Source organism: Gymnoscopelus microlampas (genome assembly GCF_963454915.1).
Source record: "Gymnoscopelus microlampas genome assembly, chromosome: 16".
NCBI lineage: Eukaryota > Metazoa > Chordata > Actinopteri > Myctophiformes > Myctophidae > Gymnoscopelus > Gymnoscopelus microlampas.
The window spans coordinates 1,403,001-1,428,962 of NC_139953.1; positions in this window are offsets into that span (position 1 = coordinate 1,403,001).

The window sequence follows — 25,962 nt, forward strand, 5'->3', positions numbered from 1 at the left end:
GAGATCAATGAGATCAAATGAACATTTATTCATGATCTCGCACCATTTGTCACAAAACGCGTCATTGTCCTGACCCAACACGGGTTCCTTTTGTAGTCTCAATCCTCCTGGGATTCTTCTGATGCGAAGGTAATCGCTCAGGGAGACTGCATGTAAAAAGAGGCGAGTTTCCTTTGACTGTAGTTTGAGGACCGCTCTTTTCAGCGTCTCTGTGTCCACCATGTTTGAGGCGCTGACGTTTGTGAACAAAGAATCTATAATAGAATATATAAATATATATATTTTTTAATAATTGTTTTCATATATAATATACTTTTATTTTTAAATCCTAAATCTATTTCCAAGTCTGGTCTTGTCTTTACAGTATCTTTGATTAAGATCGACCAAAGGAAATGGCAAAATCCTGTTTGCATACTTTTCATTTTTTATTTTATAATGAAAAACTAAAAATTAGAAAAACGGGAGAGAAAGGACGACACGATCGAAAATGAAAAATGAAAAATGAAAAACGAGCGCAACAAGTGATTTTGATTTGTGGTTTCAAAAGGAAAATCCAACTGCCAGAACGTACACTGACCAAAAATGTACTTGACATGGTCATGTACAGTACGTGACAGTTATAGGTAAAAAAAAAACAATTTGGCCGGTTATAGTGCCACCATGAGGCCGATTTAAACAAAATTCAAGAGGCATTTCTTCCTTGGCCTAGTGGGAATGTGTGTGCAAAATTTCACAGAATTTGCATCCTGCGTTCATGAATTGAGGCATTTTGTTCAAAACGGACCAATCCAATTCCAAAGTTTGGAAGTCAATTTTAGGATCAATCAGGATGGAATATGAAAAATCTGAAAGACCCGTTTGGTTTAATAACTATAGAGATACTGTGTAACGATTTGTGTTTGAACAAAATCTGTAGGAGTAATATAAAAAAACTAGGTTTTGCAAAAATCTGCCTCCTGGTGGAGCTATAACAGGCCGATCTGAAAAATTCGGGGCAGAGGTTCTGCTCTGGCATCCAGGGAGTGCGTGTGCAGTTTAGCTGTGATCGGGCCAACGGTGCTGGACACACACACACACACACACACACACACACACACACACACACACACACGGAGGGACAGGGTGCAAAACAGTCTCGGCTATGCCTTCGGCCTGGCGGAGACAATAAAAAAACCTTTTAAAAACATTTAAACAATATTTTTGAAACCTTTTAACAACACAAAACCTTAATCGGGGTCTTGGAACAAAATGGTTACAGATGGGGGTGGATGGTAAAATACATATACATTTCTGGGTCCTTGATATGAACACATTTGAGAAGTACTAGTGTAGTGTAGTGTAGTGTAGTGTAGTGTAGTGTAGTGTAGGGAGCGTGCGTGCGTGCGTGCGTGCGTGCGTGGAGCTGAAGACCTGATAGTCCAGGCGCTTCGGGCCATATTTTGATGGAATCGTGCACTTTACGATAAAAGCATGAAATTTGGCACACAGTTAGAGCATGCCATAAGGAACATTTTTGGCTATAGGGCCATCGCAGATTTGTCCTGTGGTAACCATGGCAGCCATTTTCCAAAATGGCCTCCATCTGCTGTTATTTTACCAATAACTCAGGTGCTAGACCACCTAGGATCTTGATTCTGGTGACTAATCCTACATTTTCAAGTGTGAGGAATACACTGGTACTATTTAGAATTGTCCTGTGGTAACTATGGCAGCCATTTTTCAAAATGGCCACCACCTGCTGTCATTTTACCAATAACTCAGGTGCTAGACGACCTAGGATCTAGATTCTGGTGACTAATCCTACATTTTCAAGGATGAGGAATACAGTGGTACTATTCACAACATGCTAGTAACTACCTAACTAACTACAGTACATGAGAAGGCTGATACTCGCGTCATATTACACCTAGAAGATGCTATGAAGGAAGGGTATAGCAAGGTGACAATACGCACAGTAGACACGGATGTGCTGGTCCTGGCAGTAACGTCAGCCCAACACCTCCACTTGACTGAGCTGTGGGTTGCTTTTGGAACTGGGAAAAGTTCCTTAGCTGCTACCCCAGACAAAATAGATGACTGGATGGAGCCTCTGGAGCGATTTGTGGTATTGCTCTATGACCGCACAAGCGGCCAGGCATCAGTGAATCAGCCACGGAAGCAGCTATTCACCCAGAAGGGTAGAACAATTGATGGACTCCCCCCAACACGAGCTGCACTGATTCAACATACAAAGAGGGCAGCCTACCAAGCTGGCCACTGCTGGGGACAGGTGATGGTTGCAGCCCCTGAACTCCCATCCCCAGGTGAATGGGGGTGGAAGAGGAAGGAGACAGGTGAATACAAATAATTTAATCCACTTCTTTACACTTGTAAACCCGTGATCTGACAATAAAGCTGATTCTAATTTTGACAGGAGGATGGGAAGTGCACTGGACCACACAGAAGCGAGCCTGGCCTGTCGAGAACTCCTCCGCTGTGGTTGCAAAAAGGGATGCAGTGGACAATGCAGATGTGTTAAGGCAGCACTTCAGTGTACTGCCCTTTGCTACTGTGGTGGACTGTGCAACTAACATTGTGTAGATTATCTGGCTTTATTGAATAGACCCCTTAACAGACGACGTCACACTGATAAGAACCAGTCTGCGCGGAACCAGTATGCGCGCAATGAAACCCATTCTATCAGGTCTCGCTAGGACGCGCCTCACTAGCCAACACACAAGAGGGGGTTGGGGTGTGCTGAAACCAGCGCACCCCAAAACAACAGGTTGAGAATTGATTGCGTGAAACAATCACCTGTGCGTCCAGTCTCAATGTAAACAAATAATTGGTCTATATGCCATTAGGCTATGACTCATGACTACTCTGCCTTTGTTGTGTCTTATAGTCCATTGAAAATAATTATGCAATACTACTACTAATAAAAGAAACATTCTTGACTCTCATGTGTCAGTTTGAAAACATGTAGTGTACTACACCATTATATATTTTGATGGGTTTACTATTATTTAATTAACTGAATGCCAGATATATGTAGTTAGGTAGTAGCATGTTGTAAATAGTACCGCTGTATTCCTCATCCTTGAAAATGTAGGATTAGTCACCAGAATCAAGATCCTAGGTGGTCTAGAACCTGAGTTATTGGTAAAATAACAGCAGGTGGTGGCCATTTTGGAAAATGGCTGCCATGGTTACCACAGGAAAAATCTGCGATGGCCCTATAGCCAAAAATGTTCCTTATGGCATGCTCTAACTGTGTGCCAAATTTCATGCTTTTATCGTAAAGTGCACGATTCCATCAAAATATGGCCCGAAACGCCTGGGCTATGACTGAGGGCTGCATGTTAATCCTGTTAGCCGTTGATTAGGAACATGGGGAACATCCTGTGTGGATTGGTGGAACACTGTGATTGGTTGATGTGAATTGTATGGGTGGGGTTTGCAGGGTATATAAGGTGGAGAGCTCATTTAAAGCGAGCTGGCAAGGCAGAAGCTTTGTTTCTGTGTCTCTCCATTCATTTAATTTATTGCTTTGATTCTTCACATCTCCAATGAATTGTATTTTCACCAAGTTTTATTTTAGCATTTTAGTTTTACTGGCCTGGAACAAAGAAATTGATCATTTTCTTTTAGTCTATTTCTCACAATTGTGACATTATTGAACAGCTTCTTTCCCACCATGGGGCAGAAACTGAAACACTTTATTTTAAAGGTACAGGCAGTACAACAAGTTGAAACCAAGGCAAATGTATGAGACACAAAAAAAAGCCAAAGACTTGTTAACATTGTGGTCCATTAAATATTCAAGAAACAATAAAACTGGTACATCCCCTGGACGGCAGGTGAAGGACCAACAGTGGAAATATATATTTATAAGAGATAATAAAGTCTGCACACTGTAAATTTAAAGAAGCTCCCAGTCTAGGCTTTGTTAAGGTTTCAACACAAGATCTTCTTCAGAATGAGGAACAGGACAAACACTCATAAGGGGCCAGACCAGCTACTGTACCAATCAGTGCTAAGATGATCATACAGGTGCAATCAATATGCTGTCTCAAAAAAACAGCCCATAGTAGGACCGAACCATCACAGGATTACAATATCAAGAACACAAAGCAGCAAAATACAAAAAAAACATTTGTATGCAAAACTTATTTTAATATACAAAAGAAAATAAATCAATATTAAGATTATAGACGGAGAGCAAGTAGAACCATAAATGGTGGTCAATTCTACACTGAAGTGAACAATAACAAATAAATCACAATGCAGTGATGGACTGCACTTATTTTCAGGTAGGCTAAGACCCACATGTGATATAGTCACAAGGCAGGTGGAGACTATCTGAAACCCAGGCAAAAGGGGAACCATAATAGAAATAAACGAACAAAGAATCACAGGTTACAGGAATGGTCTTATATCAAGGGCTTCATTTAGGCCCTTATTAACAGTGTCTAATGAAAAGATCCAAAATGCCTCTCCTGAGAAGTAGTGTGTTAATGTCACCTCCTCTGGGGGGCAATTTCACCTCTTCAATGCCAATATACTTTAATGAAGAGACGCAATGTTTGGCTTCTTCAAAATGAAGAGCCACTTCCTAAAGTCTTGTTTTTAAGGCTCTCAAGGTCTTTCCCACAGAGGCCAACCCACACATACACTTGATCAGATAAATTATATTTGTACAACTAATAGCACCCTTTATTTTAAAACGTTTCCCGGGTGATGAAAATTTGCATTTTTATGGGAAACTACATTGGGCACATTTGCCACATTAATACTTACCATCTGGGATTTTTGTCAAAGAAATTGAGGGGGTTAGGCTGAGGCTGCAGGTGTGATCTGACCAGTAGATTTCTGAAGTTGGGGGTCTTCTGTGGACAATACGTGGAGCCACTGTGAAACAATTACCAAGAGAGGAATCAGAGCTTAAAATGTGCCAATGTTTCTTAACAACTTTTTCAAACTGGCATCCAAGGGGAGAATACTGGAACAAACAGTTAATGTGCTGTTCACCTACTGCAGGGGTTTGATGATGGAGAGGGCCACTATATTTCCATACTCACTCCAGAGGGCCACATTGCATATACTGTCGGGCCATTCTATGTCACACGAAAGTAGCAAAACTAGCAGATCTACAAGCTCAAAACGTGTCGCAGTGCGGCACATTTTGAGCTTGTAGATCTGCTTTTTTAAAGCTATTTTTGAATTCAGATTCAGATAATATTTTTATTTAATTTCAAATGCATTTAGTTTATGTTAACTTTATGAACTTAAATACAAATATATTGGACATAGAAAGACAATAGAATTGTAAAACTAGTCATTAAGATACTAATATAGACTAAAGTAATTAAGCGGGTCATGTTTGTAATTGTATCTGAAATCCATAATATATCAGTATTCCGATATTAACCTGTGGGCCGCATTAAGTGAAGGTGTGGCCCCCGGGCCGCCAGTTGCCCATGTATAACCTACTGTGTTCTTCTGCCTAGGAGCCAGACAATCATTCTGAGAGCTATTGTGGAACCTATTGAACATTTCAAATCAGCCTCATGGTGGCGCTATAACAGGCCGATTCATGATTTTACCTATAACTGCACCGATCTGTGTAAAACTTTGTATGCGCACTCCCTAGAGGTCAAGGAAAAACCTTTGCCCGGCATGGCGAGAGAGTATGTTTTGCACCCCGTCCGTCCGTCCGTCCATCTGTCTGTCCGTCTTGCAAAACACATTTTTTGACAGTACTCCTACAGATTTTGTCCAAACGTCACGCGAATCGGTACACAGTATCTTTATAGTCATTAAACGAAACGGGTATTTCATATTTTTCATATTCCATCTTGATTGGCTAAAAATGGCATCCAAAGTTTGCAGGAGTGCTCCGTTTTGAACAAAATGCCTCAAATCATGAACACAGCATGCAATTTCCGTGAGATTTTGCACACACATTCTCACTAGGCAGAGGAAGAAATGCCACTTGAAACATTTCAAATCTGCCTCATGGTGGCGCTATAAAAGGCCAATTTGTGTTTTTACCTATAACTGCAATCTGTGTAAAACTTTGTATGTGCACTCCCTAGAGGCCAAGGAAAAACCTTTTCCCTGCATTTTTTACATCTGCCCTTTAATGAGGAATCCAAGCTAATAGAAACTGCAGGCTTTCTATTCCTGGAAAGTTGCAGTGCAATAAAAGAAGCCATTTTTCTCGTGTTAATACAAATCGAAATAAAAAATGTGAAATCTTGTTGAAAATTTTTTTCATGCCTAACGATGATGTCACTGGTGACAGGTTTTTGGACTGTCCACAGCCCTCCTATGAGACACAGACCAAGTAGAAAAAAATTGTACTATTTTATCATGAGTATTAGTGAGGACCAATTATATTATATATATATATATATATTGGGTTGTTTCACTTAACCCAACAATAGGTTGTTTTTAAAACCCAACAATAGGTTGTTTATAAAACCCAACAATAGGTTGTTTATACAATCCAGGTAAGGGCTCACATTGACTACACTATCCTGCCACAATAATTGACAAGCAAACTCATGGAGTCATCATGATTGCATGTGGAGGGTATCCAAGCAGACCCATGGCCCAACTAACTCCAAACTTTTCACAAAAAATCCTCAATATTCTGCCTCCCAGCATACCTGCTTCCCATACCGTTACTGTACTTGCAGGATGTACAATTAAAGGAGACACACCATGAATTTAAAAAAAATATTTGATATTTAATATCATATGGTGTATGTCCCTCAAACCATTTTCAAAAGGTTTGAGCCTAAATCAACACTCAGATATACTCATCCCAAGTCAATTCTCTCAGGCTTATAAAGCACTTTCAGCTGCAATACCAAAACGTCCTGTTGCGCGGAGGGGTGCTACTGAGCAATTCTGTCTGTCAAAATACATGGGCAGAAAGTTTTGTGATGTAAGCAAACTTGCCATTCTGAGAATGGCCTGTTCAGACACGCCCATTCTGAAAATCTCTGAAATGAGAATGAATGACTGAATGTTAAAAAAAATATTTTTTGGGGTACAAGAGACACTGGGGAGCCAAAAAAAAAAAAAAAGTGAAATTCATGGTGTGTCTCCTTTAATACCAAACGCATTATGCCCCAATACTTATGCAAATCACTTCGCCAGCCACAATTTACTTCCGGAGGGTTCTTTGAACAGCCAATCATCATCATCTGCCACAACAAATCAGCACCTTCGTTGCCACATGTGAAACGGGAGAGAAACAAGCACTGCCGTGGTCTATGCAAACAAGCCCCAAAAGCACGTCAAAATAAGCCCAAAATCGTTTATACAAAAGGCAGACCTGGCAACGCAGGCTACGCCAATCATGTGTGAGAGATCTACAGGCTATGTATGGGGCAGAGACGCTATGTGTCACACGCTGTATCTTAGCAACAACCTAAGCGCTAACTCTCATTGGTCGTCTCATGCTGAGGGCAGATCCCAGATCAGCAGTCCAGATTTACTTCCAGCTCAGCAGCCCTGTCATTCATATTGTCAAGACTGTGACAATATGAATTGTGCTGGTTGTTGCTACTACTGTCTAAAGCATGTATGTGAATGCTTTGATTGATTGATTGATGTACTTTATTTAGTAAGACATGAGAACAGTACATGACAGTACCAGTACATGGAAGTACAAATTCGCAATACAAGGTCTACTAAACTGGATAGCTCAGTTAAGCACGTAGCTTGTTTAAGATGAGATCCCCACGCACACAAATCATGATGACATATAAGAGACAGACAGATATACACACTACTATACAGAATGTCATACAATCAGTTTACAGGTTACTGGTATGAAGGGTGAGAAATATGCTTATGCTTATGTCCATTACTGTGTTGCCGTTAGTTGGGTTTAAGGATTATTAGCCAAGAGCTGCCTATAATGGGCCGTTAGCGTGTAGCTAAGCTAAGGGACGGGTAGCGTTAGCATGTGGCTAATGCTGACGCTGCTGTCGTGACTCAAACGGCTATGTTAAACAACGCTGCTGTCGTCACTCAAACGGCTATGTTAAACATCTTATCAACAACCTGTATGAACGTTAGTGTGGTCAATGTCATCAATGCTAACTAATTAGCCCGTTGAACAGTGTTATTTTGGTGTCTTTTGTGGGTTTTTGAGACACAATGTCACGTCCACATGTGTTAGTGTTGGAGCGCCTCAGTGCGGCTGCAGAGTTCATGTGCAACCTCTAATAAGTCAACATGTTTAAAAATCTTTAGAAAACAGCTGATCTACAAGCTCACAACAACTCGCAAAGCCACGCGTGTACAAGTATATAGGGATAAAGTGGTTAATGCAGGTTTTGTAATAATTATACACATCTACAGTTTACTAAAGGACAATATGCCTCTGAGATGTAGTGGAGTAGAAAATTGAAGATAATCCAGTACAGTTAAAACCCCTCAAATTTGTACAGTACTTGAGTACAAACAAATGTACATTATCTATCTATCCATCAGCATAACACGAATATTCTATCTATCTATCTAACTATATATCTATCTATATCTAGCCAGTAGCCTGTCTGTCTCTCTGTGAACACATTACTTAATAAAATGTATGATGATTCATTATATTATTTTATGATTATTAGATAATGATTATACGTGGCCCATGATTATTATAAGATCATAAATCTTTATCAAATATAATTAATCATCATATAAGTTATTAATAATCATAATAAAATAATCCTAAAAACTAACAGAAAAGAAACATTGTGCTAAATATTGTCTATCGTGATACAGCTTGAAAAATATTGTGCCACCCATACGCCCATTCATTCACAACAAACTATATATTGCCCATTTTCACCCAGCCATTTCACCATTATATGTATGTATGTATGTATGTATGTATGTATGTATGTATGTATGTATGTATGTATGTATACATATACATATGTATATGTATATGTATATGTGTATATATATATATATATATATATATATGTATATGTGTATATATATATATATGTGTATATATATATATATGTATATGTGTGTATATATATATATATATATATATATATATATATATATATATATATATATATATATATATATATATATATATAGTGACTGAAACGGCTATGTTACACATCTTACCAACAACCTGTATGAACGTTAGTTTGGTAAATGTCATCAATGCTACCTACTTAGCCCGTTGAAGAGTTTAATTTTAGTGGATTTTGTGGGCTTTTGTCACACAATGTAACGTAATGGCAGCGAAGCGTTGCTGACCATCAGAGGGGATCATGGGAAATGTAATCATTTCTGCTAATTTCGGTTCTACTGTGTTAAGCTTGTGTTACATTACTGCTGCTTAAGGCCCCTGCATGCTACCAAATGAGGTGGTCACCCTAGCACCGTTTGTGACCACCAAAACGGCCCTTAGGTGGGCCCCACCTAGCCAATTCTATGTGGGGCCGAGGTGGTTCTTAACTGGGATGCCCATGTGGGCTATAAGTGGGTTCTACCTGGGCCCTAGGTGTATTCCAACCAACCACAGTGCAGTGGCCATCACTCCAAATGTTGTGACGTCAGGGCTCTCAATACTGCACATTGGGGGAGGAGGAGGTGTGCAGGGCGGGCGCACAGATCGCTGAACCAATGGTAGCCCACGGATGTTTTCTCTGGAGATTTAAAATCTGCCCTTCTATGCCACATATCAGACGCGCTAGGGTCTTTACTCTCTGAGCCATGGCCCCACTGGCTACGCCAGTGATATGCGCTGCCAAGTGGGCGCGGGCAGCGCTGCCGAAGTTCTAGTTATAATTAATTATAATGGGTTGTTCCTGTTACGGCCAACCGTATTTCGTATTAGTTATTTCTTTAGATAGTATAGTATAGTATTTGTGTGTTGCTGTATTCTTTCATTCCTGTTTCTAAGGTGGAGAATTGGTAGTGCTGCTGATTGCTGCTGAATGTCGGACAGCTGTGGGGAATAGTCCCTGCCACTGATTCGCTGGTTCACTAATGATCATGGTTGCTTGCTGATTGGGCGTGGCCACTTCTGCTCCTCTATAAATCCTCAGTGTGAAATCATTGCTGCAGAGGACTGTCAGCTTACCAGCAGCAGAGACTCAATCCCTCTGTTGGTCATGTAGATGACCTCCAGGCCGTCTTCACGCAGACGCTCGACAAAGACGGACTTGGCCAACTTTTCTGTGGTCTCGCGCTCAACGAACTTCGCGAGCATGGAGGACGAAGCCTTGAACGGACGACTGTCCCCGTCCTCATCTTCCTTGCCTTCAAGTTTCACATCATCTTCCTCCTCACCGGTGTACACGAACACATCCCATAAAGCAAGGAATACGTTTTGTGCGTTGTCCGGACTCGGTATCAGCTCGAAGTGTTGAGTGAACGTCCTTTCCATTCTGGGCAACCTTCCAATCACCTTCACCAACACATGGTCTGTGTTGTTAAGCACCTTTGTGACTCTGATATTGCGCTCTTGGAAAGTCAGGGTGGTCGCCATCGTACTGATATCCTTCTTTCCGATGACCTTCTCGGTATTGCCAACCTGGGCCTGATGGAATATCCTGGCGTCTGGGGTATAAAACCTCCACAGGTAGCTAGGGAGCATGTGGAGTATTATGTAATACTGCTGGACAAAGTCCTTGGCGACCAGCTCTGCATGCTTCTGCTTGTCCATGACTTTCTTCTGCTCGTCACTGTTCATCACTTTTTTCTGCTCGTCCATCACTTTCTTCTGCTTATCCATCACTTTCTTCTCCTTATCCATCACTTTCTTCTCCTTGTCCATCACTTTCTTCTGCTCGTCCATCACTTTCTTCTGCTTGTCCATCACTTTCTTCTGCTCGTCACTGTTCATCACTTTCTTCTGCTCGTCTATCACTTTCTTCTGCTCGTCCATCACTTTCATCTGCACGTCGCTACTGCCCATCACTTTCTTTTATAATTTACATTACATTAATTAATAATTGTTAAATTGACCATCAGTAGCCCCCCGAGACTCACTACAGCATCAGAAAACAATACTGTCATTCAAAAAGCCAAAAAGCAGTCGTACTATTCTATGACAAGAAAGAAATGCAGTCCTCAGAAATAGTCATAATATACCATGTCATAAAAAAAACAAGTAATACAATACTATGTTGTCAAAAACAAAAGCATTTAGTATGTCATTGAAGACAAAAGTAATAATGTCAACAAAAAAATTACATACTATGTTGTTGTCAAAAAAAACTGCATAGCAGCAAAAGAGTCCTACAAATATTATGTCGTCAAAACATTCTTACTATACCAGTGGTTCCCAAAGTGCCAAGCCCAGGGACCCTCAGGGTTCGTGGAGGGGGTTCCAAAAGGACCCTTACATTTCTGTAACTGCCAATGAAATTTTCATTGGCACAACTGATGGTCATCAATTTAACAAAATGATCACATTATCACAATTGTGTGATACATCTTGTTGGCATTTACTCACCTCTGATCCTTCAGTTGTTTTCTTGATCAAATATATTCTCACAACAATGTACCAATAATGATTTATTAAAATTCAAGTCACAGAATAACACATCAATATAAAAAGGCCACATCAAATTCCCATAAAATTCCACATAAAATGTCTCCTCTTTGTAACAGCTCCAATACGCTTTCCATTTAATTGACAAAATGTATTTAAGAACTCTGTTGGAGTTTGTGAACAGTCTCCCAAGACCTGAATGCGCCTTTAACCCATTAACCATTAAGTCACTTTTTCATTTGAGCTAAAAAGCATTATTTTACACTTTGGCTATTCAAAAATAGCATGTTTGAAAAACCGAGATAATGTGTGCAAATTAAAGGTATGGTAAGTGATTTGCGTTGGTTAAAATAAGTGTTAAATAGCTCTATATTCTGATAGTACTCATTGCTATAGAGTGTTTGTTCAGTATTAGTCTCCTTGTCTCTTTGTCTCTCCACCTCTTTATTAAACAGAGAATGCATTTTCGTTTCAGTTTCATTTCCAATTTTATCCAACCAGGACAGAGAACTCAATCAGGATACAGATTAAACAAGTGAAATTGGAAGTGATGACACTAAGAAATGAGCAGACAAAATTGGAACTGGAACACTATACAAATGAAGCTTAAAAATGGGTACTTTCTCCTGATTGGCTGAGATTTTGACACCTACCGAAAAATGTATTTTCGGTTTATTAATTGGCTGCCAGCTTTTTCAATTTTTCCCTACAGCTGGCTGCCAGACTTTTTCAATGAGAAAAAAAAAGCACTTAGGAGCCGAGATACAGAATTTTTAAGTTTTCAGTTATAAGGAAGTGTCTGGGAGCAAAACTCTTCGGAAAATCATATCTCCTTGGTCTTTGTTTTTTTTTTTTAAATTAAAAAAAAAAAAAAAAAAAAAACTTTTATTTTGAAAACATTTTTTTTTTTGAAAGAACGCAGATCTGCGTCAATGGCAGCCAACGGGCTTTTGCGCAAATGAACGCAGATCTGCGTCAATGGCAGCCAATGTGTTAAAGAGCTGGAGAGACAGGGAGACTCCTGTTACTGAACAAACACTCTATAGCAATGATTACTATCAGAATATAGTATTTTAACCTTTTAACAAAACACTTTTTGTTTTAACCAAAAAATATCACTTACCCTATCTATATTATTTTAAAGCGAACATTTTTTACTCAAATCTTTGCTACCGGGGGTCCCTGGAACAAAATATTTTGAGATGGGGGTCCGTGGCGAAAAAAATATCATTTTGGGGGTCCTTGACATGAAAAAGTTTGAGAACCACTGATATGGGAACATACGTTTTTCAGAAAACTCTTAGGATTTAGAAGACATTAGTAAGAATCGGCCTCAGGTCTTAATGGGTTAAATAGATTTACCTTTATCAAAAAAAATAAAGTTAATCCTTTCAAAATAAAGAATAATTTCAGAACGGGGGGAAAAACACAGGCTACTTCCCTGTTATTTATAGATGCAACCTTCTTTCCTCAAAAATCTGATACAAGCTGACAGATGAGAGAGAGTGATAGAAAGAACAAGAGGGAGAGGAGAGAGAAAGGAAGAGATGGATGGGGGTATACAGGCCAGTCTACTTGCAAGCAAGTATTTGAGTTTTCAGGAACTTCACTGCTGACCAGCCAACTCTGACTCCCCTCATGCAAAAGTCAACTCAAATCCCATCAAGATAACCTACATCTGACAATCCTCCTCTGCCATCTCTTCTCCCAATGTGTTTTTCTTTTGCAGTTTGCTTACTTGACTTTCTTGTTTGAGTGTTTGTTTTATTAGTTAAGTTCTTATGTAAAGTGCATTTGAGTACCCAGAAAAACCCAAGGAATCAGAAACGGACGCAAAAGTTCAACTTAAATATGTATTAGACCAGAGTTCAACATACAGAACATTCATTGCATTTATAAGGAAAATAAAAAATGGGGGCCCTTTAAAGTCTCAGTGGATCTTTCAGGGGGGGGTTTTCTCCTTTGGGGAGAGAATTCAAGGGGAATGGAACCTTTCCTTTGTTCCTACCACACAGAGTGGAGGTGGGGAATTAGGCCAGAGTCCGGATCCAGTTGGGTCAGTTTGGGAGGCTCGCCATCAACATCGAATCAGATCTCCAACAGAATCATTATCGGACGCTCCTTCTGCCTTATCCCTGCGAAAGCTCGCAAAGTACCACAGAGCAGATACCGCCGAGCATATTCCTGTGCCCAGCGCTACTCTATGTAGAAATTCATTTGTACCTGGCGTCCCTACGCAAAACCTGCCCAGTCCTGCAGCCGTAATAAGAATACCCTGAATGGGGTACATATGTTCGTTCATGTGCGTTCCCACACGCTGCATGAAGGTTTAAGGACGCCGCCGACCCCTGACCGCTTCGAGGCCATCACGAATCTCAACCAGAAGCTGTGACACCCCCTGCATTTCCACAGTTAATTGTTGCCGATGCTCTTCAACGTTGAGAAGCAAAGGAGCATAAGAGTAAACAGCACAGCAGCAGCAGCAGACACACCATGCTGCAAACAAACACTCAGGAGGGAGTGGCAGGAAAGGACACCAGGTAGCCAGACATTTATACTGATCTGACTGATTGAATGATTGACAGGCTGATTGTCTGGTTACCATGGTTACCTGGTCACCTTGGTTACCTGGGTTAGTTACCTGGGTTACAAGTGTCATGGCTGCTACACTCCATGACACCGGCGCCTTGCTGAGGCCCACCATCTCCTGGAAACTCACCGTTGCGTTAAAATGCAACGCGGCAAGGTGCTGCACCTCCAGGTTGTGAGCGAAGTTGCGCCGAGTTGGCCTCCTTATATGTGGGGATACCACTTGGACGAGGCGCTGGATCTCCGCGCATGACAGCCTGTACTTGGCTTGGATAGCCCGTTCCGACAGAACTAGACGGCTTTCACTGTAAGCCGGTAGAGCTTAGGGTCAATGAGATCCTTCATTTGTTTTATTTCCTTTGGACTGACTTTCTTCGCAGTTATGAGGAGTCTCCCAAGTTGGCACAATTTCTGTCTGACATGTTCATGCCTCTTTGGATTGGACCCACGTTTGTTCAGCATTATACTCTCCCATCTGGAGGATACACTTGTCATTTTTGACAGCAAGAGTAATCTCATGCTGATGCATGTTGTTGATGAGCTGCCCTGGCGTTTTACTGACCTGGACACGAGTCTTTCCAGGTTTGGAGTTCCATCTGAAGGGTGTAATTTGCAGTTTCTCATGTGACACCACAGTATTTTTCTGATGAATAGTTCCTGGCAGTAGACACAATGTAGTCTTTCCCCTGAGACTGTTGAGCTGGTCGTTTCTTAGGAACAAGCTCCCCTTTGCTGGTCTTCAATACATCAGCATTGTGAGCATAGTTCCCTCTGTTGCGAAGATGGTTCAGATGTGTTCTTCTCTCTTTGGAACCCTTTCGATGCATGCATGCCTGTACTACCTCCCTCTCTTTTGAATATACGTATTCCAGATGTCTTGCCAGAACACATCACAACCACCCCCTCTGCAATCCTGACTATGGTCCAGCCCAGTTCCTTCCTCCATGTTGATATTGGTGGTGCTCTCATGTAAATGGTGAATGTATGTGTGAGAATGCCCGACTTAGCGGCTGGAAACAGTACAGAGCCTTGACGTAGGTTTAACCCGAAGGTGTATTTATTCAGGATATGAGACATATGCAGCTCTTCACTCAGTACTCTCACTGTCAGACCTCTAGATGATCACACTGGCAGCAGCCTTGTATGCCCAGGTGAGCTAGACTGCACCATTCACATAGGGGTGTTCTCAAACATGCAATAAATACATTAAAGGGTCTACACCATGAATTTTAACTTTTTCTTCATTTTTGTGTGTTTTTGGTCTCCCCCACCTCTCTTCTGTTCCAACAAATACCCGACTTCGAGCATGCAGGCTTTCAATTCAATTCAATTCAATTTTATTAAAGTGTCAAATCACAACAAGTTGTCTCAAGACACTTTACATGTAGAGAAGAGACCCGACAATCCCACCCTGAACAAGCAATTTTTGCGACAGTGGCAACGAAAAACTCCCTCTTAACTGGAAGAAACGTCAGGCAGGCCCTAGGCTCTAGGGTGGCGGCCTTCTGCCTCGACCGTGTCGGGGGAGAGAGAGAGAGAGAGAGAGAGAGAGAGAGAGAGAGAGAGAGAGAGAGAGAGAGAGAGAGAGAGAGAGAGAGAGAGAGAGAGAGAGAGAGAGAGAGAGAGAGAGAGAGAGAGAGAGAGAGAGAGACAGAGACAGAGACAGAGACAGAGAGAGATACAGTGCAGGTAGTAACAGTAACAATAGTAGCACATATAATAGTGTAATATATGATATATATGATAGTATAATATAGTACAGCAATAATGTGTATGTAGTATATAATGGTATAATATAAGAATATTAAGATAATATACAGTATATATAGTATAGTGGTATAGTGCAGTGTAGTAGAAATCCACGGTCGTGCTCCATGGAGAGGCCCGGTCCGCAGTCACAGTCTTGAGCCGCAGCTGGGGGTCCGTATTGACAGTCCATGGACCTGCGACGTGGGAAATAAAAGAAACTCCGGGGAGCGGGTCCCCGGTTGTAGAATTAGTGGCAGGCCTTACTAGAGCGTGAATCCGTACAGGGTTAATTACGATTGTACCATTGGGACACAAACCCACACAACCAAAGGGAGAACGAGAAGAGAGAGGACGAGAGGAGAGAGGGGGGGGAGGGTGGGGAGGGGAGAGAGGATAACTACAGGGTGACTGAGTCTATACACTTCGGCTATAGGCTTTATCATAGAGAAAGGTTTTTAGTCTAGTCTTAAATATACAGAGTGTGTCTGCTTTGCGGACTGAGACTGGGAGACTGGCTTTCATAGGCTATCTGTGGTTTTTATGTAAATTGGTCTGAAAACAGTCCGTCAGATTTGTTCCCCCTGCCTACGTCACGTCTGGGAACAATTCCTCCCGTTTTTCAGTTCTAACCACACAAAAAATAAAAAAAATAAAATAAAGGTTTTTATTTATTTTATTTATTTTATTTTTTTTCTTATTTTTATTTTTTTACTTTTTCCACACAGAACCAGGACATAACATGCATACAAACTGGCTCAATAGCGCCCCGTGCCAAACAGGATAATGTGGTATTGCAGGTGAAAGTGCTTTATAAGCCAGAGAGAAGTTAGTTGGAATGAGTATATCTGAGGCTTGATTTAGGCTCAAACCTTTTGAAAAACGTTTGAGGGACATAAACAATAATGATATTAAATATTATTATTATTTTTTAAATTCATGGTGTAGCTCCTTTAATATATAAATAAACACAATAAATATATAAACACACATATGATATTAACAATCTTAATGAACTATGCAAGTAATGATTCATTCTCAGTACAACTTAAATATCATTAGCAATTACCAGAACACATCACAACCACCCCCTCTGCAATTCTGACTATGGTCCAGCCCAACACAATAGGTGTGCATTCAATCAAACCTACCATTGACACTTCCCATACTATTGCACTCTAAACATCACTCTTACTATTGCACTTGCTCATCATGATTCACCAACACCAACATTTCAACAATAAAATCATGTCTGTGTAAAATGTAGCTGTGCAAATTAATAAAGTGCAAATATAGGTAACAGAGGACCTCTCTCTGTTACAGTATGTGTACAAATCAGGCAGCCTAACCCCATCCCTCAAAAAATGCAGTTCGCTGGTCTCATTTAAAACAGCCCTAAAAACTCATCTTTCTGGAGGCCAAAAGAGGAGGTAGTACCAGTTCCCGGTAGACATACGACCCCCCCCCCCCCCCCTCTTTTTTTTACATCTTTTTTATTTTTTTATGCTTTTTTTATTTTTTTGTACGTAGTGTTATTCTGTTTATGTTGATATTTGAACTGTTTGGTTGCTACTGTATATGTGTATGAAATGAATACCAAGGACCCCGACGGAAACATGTCCGCAAGGACTTTTTTGGACGGACCTTTTAGACAAAAGTAGTATTAATGTAGTTGGGATGTTTTACATTCTTTTTGCCTGATAAAATGTTCAATCAATCAATCAATATTTCAATCAATCAATCAGTTTTGTTGTATGCAGAATCCCTGTAGAGCCACTACAGTCTGAACTACTGCTCTTGATTTTGGGACATATTCCTCTTCACTGTCTGGAGTTGAATCAAAGAGTTCATCTGAGTCATCTGTTCAATCTTGTTCATCTGGGAAAAAAACAAAAAGCAAAAAAACAACACTAAGTTCTACCAGTTACGTTTTTTTTTTTGAGAGAGAGTGCGGATGTTCCTTTATTGTAGCTATTTCTGTACACCACCATTGTACAACAAAGTATAATACAGGGTCAGTGGGTAGAATCAATGTGTTCAATCAAAAACCAAACAAACCCAACAAAATCATTCAATTGACCTACAATCGTTTTCAATATATTTTTGGTTAAAGGGATAGTTCAACCCCAAAAATACTTTTTTCTACAGTTACGTTGACTTATATGACTGATCTAAATTACCTCTGGATCTGGAACCTCAAATTCATTTTCCTCAATTTCATTGTCTGGAGCTCCTGTCCACTCAAGGCTGGCTAAACAGGCACACTACACGTGTGTGTGTGTGTGTGTGTGTGTGTGTGTGTGTGTGTGTGTGTGTGTGTGTGTGTGTGTGTGTGTGTGTGTTACAGGTCTGACGTGGAATAAACCAGCCACTGTATCATATTTAATTATTTTTATTATTATTTCTGAAACAGAAGAAAGGAGTACATGTTCACTCTGCTGCACAGTCAATCACAACGATCTCTAACCAGCATCACTAGGATTTCACTTCCTGGTTAGATGCAAGGAAATTAGAAAACAAGGAAGGGACAGCCTAGGGGGCGGGCCGACGCCATTGCTCGCATAGCAGACGCCATTGATGCTCATGGGAGGCAAAACTGGAACAGGAAGTTTGGTGAAATACTATGAAGTCTATGGCAGACAGCTGGACCAGCTTGTGAACAAACACTATTTCTGAACGATTATGTCCTTTGTCAGATAATCGGCTCAGGAATATAAAAGAAGACATATCACAGGTTTTTATCCAATCAATTCAGATTTTTTTAGCACGCTGTATAATTTTATTGAGGCATCTAAACAGTGGAATGTATCGTCCATAGACAGGTTTCCTGTTAGTAAACATGAGAGGATATGACCGTGCAGATCCGGGGGTAGCCTATAGAGGGCGCCATTACCCGCAGCAGCTCTGGTAAGATGTCCATTCATAAAATAAATGATCTTCACCGGGTTTAATGAAAGTAGATTAAATTATGCAGTTTGTAATACCTTGTTTACTCAATAAAAATGATTTGTCGGAAGTTGGATCTGTTTGTATATAATAGCAGCATTATGCCTATTATGCCTATAATAGCAGAATTATGGCTATCTAACTGCCGAACATAACAACAGAGTGAACGGCGCAACAATTCGTTTTCCCCGAGCATGCGCAGATTGCGCATTCTGCTCTGTGATGACGTCGCGCGGAAATCCGTCTATAGACTGTACAAAAATCATCTCTGGCAGTGTTGCCAGATTGTGAGAGGGAAATAAGCAACTATGTCTAGGAAAACAAACCCAAAAGAAGCACCGGGGGCCAGGGGATGGGGAGATGGAGCAGGGACCCCCTACCCTACCTCGACCCTAATTATGTATACAATTGTGTTTCATAAACATACATGTTATTGTGCATCAATACTATTAAAAATAATAGACAGATTAATATATTCATGCTTTTATATTAAACATACATGTACAGGGTACAGTGAGTAGGGTGGCCGCACTGCCATTTATAAACATACCTTATTAACCGAGAACAACAATCTGTCAATTGCACAATAATCATGTATACAAGCTATTCAAAATGGACAGAATCATTTATAGATATCATCATTTATTTAATACATAAATGTGGAAAATGTTTGTAAAATATATGAAGACAAATGGATATTTAAAACAATATATATACACAAAATATTTGTGTGTGTATGTATATATATATATATATATATATATATATATATATATATATATATATATATATATATATATATATATATATATATATATATAATTATTGGAATTGTATCAAGCAACAATTTCGCGGACCCCCTGCAGTACCTCGTGGACCCCCTAGGGGTGGCGGACCCCTCTTGAAGACTTGCACTAGGCCATTATGACTGCAGTCACGCTGGCCGCTCTTCAGAAAGAGTCAGTCGCACTAGCCGTGCTTCAAAAATGATTGCGCAGCAACGTGGCTTTTTACGGTTAGGCGAACTGATGGTGCGTTCAATGAAATCGTAAATCCCAGTTACTTCAATATATACATGTAAAAATGTAATAAAACAATCTAAAAACATTGTTTGTGTCTAATGTTCTCGTCTATAATTATTACCGAAATGTTTTACTGCACAAATTATTAATAATAAAATATTGAAATATTACAGAATCCAGTACAGTTCAATGTAATTGTTTGGAAAATCATAAAAAAATCTAAAAACATAGTTATCACCCAGCAACTAAATGTTATTGTGCCCATGTGTGTCCTTTACAATATGTGAATATTACCAATATATTTTACTGTACCGATTATTAATAATAAAATATTGAAATATTACAGAATCCCATCAAATTCAATGTAATTTTTGGAAAATCATAGAAAATTCTAAAAACAGTTATCAACCAGCAACTAAATATTATTGTGCCCAAGTGTCTCCTTTACAATATGTAATTGTTACCAATATGTTTTACTGCACCGATTATTAATAATAAAATATTTAAATATTACAGAATCCCATCTATTTCAATGTACATTTTAGGAAAATCATTCAGAAAAACATAGTTATCACACAACGACTAAATGTTAATGTGCCCCATGGTCTCCTGCATACCATGGATGATTATAAATATGTTTTACTGTAGCAATTATTACTAATAAAATATTGAAATATTACAGAATCCCATCCATTTCAATGTAATTTTTAAAAAAATCATTAAAAAAATCAAGAAACATAGTTATCACCCACCAACTATATATTAATGTGCCCCATGGTCTCCTGTACACCTGTGATGATTATCAATATGTTTTACAGCAGCAATTATTAATAATAAATTATTGAGATATTACAGAATCCCATCCATTTCAATGTAATTTTTCAAAAAATCATAAAAACTTCAAAGAACATAGTTATCACCCAACAACTATATATTAATGTGCCCCATGGTCTCCTGTACACCTCTGATGATTACCAATATGTTTTAGAGTAGCAATTATTAATAATAAAATATTGAAATATTACAGAATCCCATCCTTTTCAATGTAATTTTCCAAAAAATCATAAAAACTTCAAAGAACATAGTTATCACCCAACAACTATATATCAATGTGCCCCATGGTCTCTTGTACACCTGTGATGATTACCAATATGTTTTACAGCAGCAATTATTAATAATAAATTATTGAAATATTATAGAATCCCATGCATTTCAATGTAATTTTTCAAATAATCTTTAAAAATCCAAAAAACATAGTTATCACCCAACAACTATATATTAATGTGCCCCATGGTCTCTTGTACACCTGTGATGATTACCAATATGTTTTACAGCAGCAATTATTAATAATAAATTATTGAAATATTATAGAATCCCATGCATTTCAATGTATTCTTTAAAAAAATCATAAAAAATCCCAAAAACATAGTTATCGCCCAACAACTATATATTAATGTGCCCCATGGTCTCTTGTACACCTGCGATGATTATCAATATGTTTTACAGCAGCATTTATTAATAATAAATTATTGAAATATTACAGAATCCCATCCATTTCAATGTAATCTTTAGAAAAATCATAAAAAAATCAGAAAACATAGTTATCACCCAACAACTATATATTAATGTGCCCCATGGTGTCTTGTGCACCTGTGATGATTACCAATATGTTTTACAGCAGCAATTATTAATAATAAATTATTGAAATATTATAGAATCCCATGCATTTCAATGTAATCTTTAGAAAAATCATAAAAAATCCCCAAAACATAGTTATCACCCAACAACTATATATTAATGTGCCCCATGGTCTCTTGTGTACCTGTGATGATTACCAATATGTTTTACAGCAGCATTTATTAATAATAAATTATTGAAATATTACAGAATCCCATCCTATTCAATGTAATCTTTAGAAAAATCATAAGAAATCCAAAAAACATAGTTATCGCCCAACAACTATATATTAATGTGCCCCATGGTCTCTTGTACACCTGTGATGATTAACAATATGTTTTACAGTAGCAATTATTAATAATAAATTATTGAAATATTACAGAATCCCATCCATTTCAATGTAATTTTTCAAAAAATCATAAAAACTTCAAAGAACATAGTTATCACTCAACAACTATATATTAATGTGCCCCATGGTCTCTTGTAAAGCTGTAATGATTATCAATATGTTTTACAGCAGCACTTATTAATAATAAATTATGGAAATATTACAGAATCCCATCCATTTCAATGTAATCTTTAGAAAAATCATTAAAAAATCCCCAAAACATAGTTATCAACCCAACAACTATATATTAATGTGCCCCATGGTCTCTTGTGCACCTGTGATGATTACCAATATGTTTTACAGCAGCATTTATTAATAATAAATTATTGAAATATTACAGAATCCCATCCTATTCAATGTAATCTTTAGAAAAATCATAACAAATCCAAAAAACATAGTTATCGCCCAACAACTATATATTAATGTGCCCCATGGTCTCTTGTACACCTGTGATGATTACCAATATGTTTTACAGCAGCATTTATTAATAATAAATTATTGAAATATTATAGAATCCCATGCATTTCAATGTAATCTTTAAAAAAAATCTTAAAAAATCCCAAAAACATAGTTATCACCCAACAACTATATATTAATGTGCCCCATGGTCTCTTGTGCACCTGTGATGATTACCAATATGTTTTACAGCAGCATTTATTAATGATAAATTATTGAAATATTACAGAATCCCATCCTATTCAATGTAATCTTTAGAAAAATCATAACAAATCCCAAAAACATAGTTATCGCCCAACAACTATATATTAATGTGCCCCATGGTCTCTTGTACACCTGTGATGATTACCAATATGTTTTACAGCAGAAATTATTAATAATAAATTATTGAAATATTATAGAATCCCATGCATTTCAATGTAATCTTTAAAAAAATCATAAAAAATCCACAAAACATAGTTATCACCCAACAACTATATATTAATGTGCCCCATGGTCTCTTGTGCACCTGTGATGATTACCAATATGTTTTACAGTAGCATTTATTAATGATAAATTATTGAAATATTACAGAATCCCTTCCTATTCAATGTAATCTTTAGAAAAATCATAAAAAATCCCAAAAACATAGTTATCGCCCAACAGCTATATATTATAGCGGTTTCACACTACGGCCCCGGGTGCGCACCCTGGGCCACTTGGCTGATGTTGTGGTAGTGTGAACGTTGCAGTCTCGGATCCGAATCATGCGTCCTCGGAGACGGTACGCTGCAGTGTGAAAGCAAGCGTACTGTTTGACGGAAGTGGCCCGCTATTTGGAATAGGTGACGGTATATAAACTCGACAAAAACAGTCAACAAAAAGACGTCGCAGATCAATCCACAGGGGTTCAACCATGGCCGGATCCCGCGGGTTAATTTCATCATTAAATTATAAAATGAATCCGCGGGATGATGAAAGATTTACCGCATCATCCCGCGGGTTAATTTCATCATTAAATGACCAAATGAACCGGCGGGATGATGCGCTAAAACCCGCAATATTTATATATAAAACTTATTTATTTATTTATATAAAACATTACATACAGAAATAGAATGAGAGCGCGAGATAGAAAGAGAGGCCGTGTCATGGCCATATAATGACAGCAACAATATATATATATATATATATATATATATATATATATATATATATATATATATATATATATATATATATATATATATATATAATAGTATATCTTGTGGATATCTTGTGGAGTTTCAGCTACTATGCATCCCAGAAACATATAGCTTATAAGGCTTTGTAATTTGAAATTTGTAAGTAAATATAACTCATTTAGATGTAGGCCTACGTAGGTTTATGGTTTCCCATGGACTATAGCCGTTTCACTCATGATGCAATTTCTCTTTCATAACAGATACATACATGTGCCAGATAATCCCCACACAAAGAGAGTAAAAAAAGAAAAGACGTTACTTTATTTAGTAAGACATGAGAAACAGTACATGGAAGTACAATTCACAATACAAGGTTTCAGTCATTCAGTCCGACTTCACTGTATAGGCTAGTTGCCTTTTCATAAATTATATATTTTTGTACTTAAGCTGTCGTGAAAGTTTATAATATTTAGAGAAATGTAAGGTTTCAAATACAAAAGTAGTAGTTGTTGTGAAGGTTAGTAAACTGGACATTTAGACTGAATGTTTCCTGTATCCTCATCTTGCGCAAATGCACACAAGTGTTTCACCAGGTTTTATTTGTGTTGTTTCTCATAAGCGTGCATCCGTTGTCTGTCAACAACACGCGCGCCAACAACACAGCAGTCTGTGCCTTGACTTCTGTGCGCTCAGTGCGCTCCTGACCCTCTCCCAACGGCAACCCTATATTTATGCGCGACCAGCACAAACATTGTCGCATAGTTGATGACGTCTGTGTCCACTGGCGAACAACTATGTGCATGCCGCCACCTATAGGATCGGGGGTATATATGCAAGTGTATTCGAGCGCGTTAGAGACTTGGCCAGTGTGAATGCGGGCCAGCCAAGCGCACTCGGAAACGGAGCGGTCTGGAGTGCGCACCCAAAACCATAGTCTGAAACGGCCCTTAATGTGCCCCATGGTCTCTTGTGCACCTGTGATGATTACCAATATGTTTTACAGCAGCATTTATTAATAATAAATTATTGAAATATTACAGAATCCCATCCTATTCAATGTAATCTTTAGAAAAATCATAACAAATCCAAAAAACATAGTTATCGCCCAACAACTATATATTAATGTGCCCCATGGTCTCTTGTACACCTGTGATGATTACCAATATGTTTTACAGCAGCAATTATTAATAATAAATTATTGAAATATTATAGAATCCCATGCATTTCAATGTAATCTTTAAAAAAAATCTTAAAAAATCCCAAAAACATAGTTATCGCCCAACAACTATATATTAATGTGCCCCATGGTCTCTTGTGCACCTGTGATGATTACTAATATGTTTTACAGCAGCATTTATTAATAATAAATTATTGAAATATTACAGAATCCCATCCTATTCAATGTAATCTTTAGAAAAATCATAAGAAATCCAAAAAACATAGTTATCGCCCAACAACTATATATTAATGTGCCCCATGGTCTCTTGTACACCTGTGATGATTACCAATATGTTTTACAGCAGCAATTATTAATAATAAATTATTGAAATATTATAGAATCCCATGCATTTCAATGTAATCTTTTAAAAAATCATAAAAAATCCCAAAAACATAGTTATCACCCAACAACTATATATTAATGTGCCCCATGGTCTCTTGTACACCTGTGATGATTACCAATATGTTTTACAGCAGCATTTATTAATAATAAATTATTGAAATATTACAGAATCCCATCCATTTCAATGTAATCTTTAGAAAAATCATAAGAAATCCAAAAAACATAGTTGTCGCCCAACAGCTATATATTAATGTGCCCCATGGTCTCTTGTACACCTGTGATGATTACCAATATGTTTTACAGCAGCAATTATTAATAATAAATTATTGAAATATTATAGAATCCCATGCATTTCAATGTAATCTTTAAAAAAATCATAAAAAATCCCAAAAACATAGTTATCACCCAACAACTATATATTAATGTGCCCCATGGTCTCTTGTACACCTGTGATGATTACCAATATGTTTTACAGCAGCATTTATTAATAATAAATTATTGAAATATTACAGAATCCCATCCATTTCAATGTAATCTTTAGAACAATCATAAGAAATCCAAAAAACATAGTTATCGCCCAACAGCTATATATTAATGTGCCCCATGGTCTCTTGTACACCTGTGATGATTACCAATATGTTTTACAGCAGCAATTATTAATAATAAATTATTGAAATGTTATAGAATCCCATGCATTTCAATGTAATCTTTAAAAAAAATCATAAAAAATCCCAAAAACATAGTTATCACCCAACAACTATATATTAATGTGCCCCATGGTCTCTTGTACACCTGTGATGATTACCAATATGTTTTACAGCAGCATTTATTAATAATAAATTATTGAAATATTACAGAATCCCATCCATTTCAATGTAATCTTTAAAAAAATC